Genomic DNA, 2691 nt, shown 5'->3' with positions numbered 1-2691 from the left:
AAGCGCATACTATATTGCACAATGAAGTGAAACGGGATGAAAATGAGGTAAAATTTGAAAAATAGCTTAATCGAGCGAGAATACGATTCAACCCTGATTATTATATTAATTATATGTTTACTATATTTATTATTTTACAAGACCAAATTATACTATAATAATTACAAAATTAAACATTTAAAATAAAAAAATATTATCCCTTATGAAAAATATTTTAAATTTGAGTGTTTATAACATCCAATTTTGGGAGATTACGTTGAAATTTGGGTGTGTACACTTAAATTTTGAGTGTTTACACAGCAGATTTACACTCAACCATTGAGTGTGCACATCCAAAGATCAAGCGTTTATATTTAAAATTGAGTATAATATACATTAAAAGATTGAGAGTATACGCCCAATAAATGAGCGTTCACACTTGAGTGTACACGCTATAAACATTAAAAATTTATTCTCAATTTAAAAAATTTACTCAAAATTAAAAAATTTACTCTCAGCACTTGTATATGGCACTCATCAAAACGGTTTAAATCTTTGAGTGTCATTTTCAAAATTAAATGTAAAAGTTAACAGTATTAAAAGTATATTAATCTTTATGATTTAACATTAACGCTAAAATTGAATATGGACATCGCAAATTTATTTATGAAAGAAATATATTTTAACTACATGTGAAACTTTTTTTGACAATATCTATTGAACAGATATGTCACTATATATCAATTAACGTTAAGAGTTCGTGGATCATCGAAATAGCAGTTCCTGTACGATTGCAGAGATTAAGCATCATTGTATAGAATACAGGATTGGATGGATGACCGCATAGAACAATAAAGAAATTAATTCCCAAATAAAGCTTTTTTTTCAATTATAATTTTCTCGTGTGTATTCAGGAATGTGATGCAGACCAATAGACCAATAATACATATTTTAGCAATAAAAATTAAGTAACTGTATAAAATAAGTAACACTCACAATTTTAAGAGTAACGCTTAAATTAATTCTCAAGTCGAGAATAAGTTCTAGTTCAGCGTCTGAAATAATACTAAATTGAGTGTAAATACTAAAATTTTGAGTTTTTTTCATAAGGGATATCTTTTGAAAATTATGGAAAGAAAATAAACATATATGTACAAGTAAATATAACATATAAAAAAAAAGAGGAAGAGAGCAGCAAATTTTATAGCACAACAATTTTACGATTTTATATACGGGGTGCATAGCCCACGTAAAGTGTTACAAGCTAATAACTCTAAAAATATTTATCGTATCAAAAAGTTGTTCGTGAGAAAATTTCATATATTCGAGGGGCCTTTCTAACTACATAAACAAAAATCCACCCCCGTCCCCTTTTGAAGAAAGGCAGGGAGTAACTTTAAAGTTTTAAATGGGACCTGTAAAATGTTACATATTTAGATTCTACGGCGAAAAACAAGTAAACTTTGTCTGAAATATTTCTTTGGAAAATGCTCCTATCAAAAGTTATAAAAATTCAAACTTTAATGTAGAGCGCATTGAAATTAATGATAAATTAAATAAGACTCATAGTTTTTCTATTTTTTTTTTATTTTATTAAATGTTCGAACTGCTGACCATTAATATCTAAACACTTATTAATTCTTTTTACAAAACTTTGCCTAACTCTAAACAACATTTCTGGGCTCATCTTAGTGCAAGTTTTATTCTCCGTTTTAAGTTCTTTCGTCGTAAATGGTGGAGATGTGACTTCTTCTTTGATACATCCCCATAAAAAATAGTCCAAAAGTGTAATATCAGATGAACGAGGGAGTCATTGAACAGGACTTCCCCGACCTATTCACCTGTCACGAAATATCTCATTTAAAAGAGTAAGCGTTGCTCTGGAAAAATGAGAAGATGCACTATCTTGTTGAAATCACATGTCTCTTCTCACATTAAGTGGTAATTCTTTATAAGTAAGGGAAGACAATTCCTTAATGGATTACAATAAGATTCAATATTAACAGTATCATCAAAAAAGTGTGGTCCAATTACGAAATCGCCAATTATTCCACAGCATACATTTAATGACCAACGATGTTGGAAATGAACCTCGCGCATCCAATGAGGATTTTCATATGATCAATAGTGCATATTATGTCTATTAAGGTGTCCAATATTGGTAAATGTTGCTTGATCAGAAAAAAGAATATTTTGTAAAAATGAATTATTCATCATAGCATCACGCATCCACTCGCAAAATATTACACGATGTTCACAATCAGTTTTCAAAAGTTCCTGAGTCAAATCAAACGATACGGATGAAATTTTTTTTTTCAAAATCCGCTGTATTGAAGATCATTCAACTCCAAACGTATTTGCTAATTCGCGTTGACTGACATGTGGATTTACTTCAACTGTTGCGAGATTGTTGACACTGTTATCATAATTAACTACTGAATTTGCTTTTTGTCTTTTAATAGCACTTAATTGACTATGTACACGCAAACGATTTTCTAAACGAAGAAATGCTATATGATTTTTGAATATTACAACGTTCTAAAAATAATTACGTTGCACGTCGATAATTTTTCTCACATTCTGCCAGAATGAACAACATATTAACTTCTAAAATGAGCCCTGATTTTTTAACTTGATAGCATGAAAATCAGCTGAAAACTAATTAAATACATAGTAGATCTGTATTTACGTTTCCCGATAAATGTGTATTTA

This window comes from Trachymyrmex septentrionalis, unplaced genomic scaffold (assembly GCF_001594115.1).
Source record: "Trachymyrmex septentrionalis isolate Tsep2-gDNA-1 unplaced genomic scaffold, Tsep1.0 scaffold44, whole genome shotgun sequence".
NCBI classification, from domain to species: Eukaryota; Metazoa; Arthropoda; class Insecta; order Hymenoptera; family Formicidae; genus Trachymyrmex; species Trachymyrmex septentrionalis.
The sequence above is the reverse complement of the archived record's forward strand: the minus strand, read 5'-3'. Positions refer to the sequence as shown.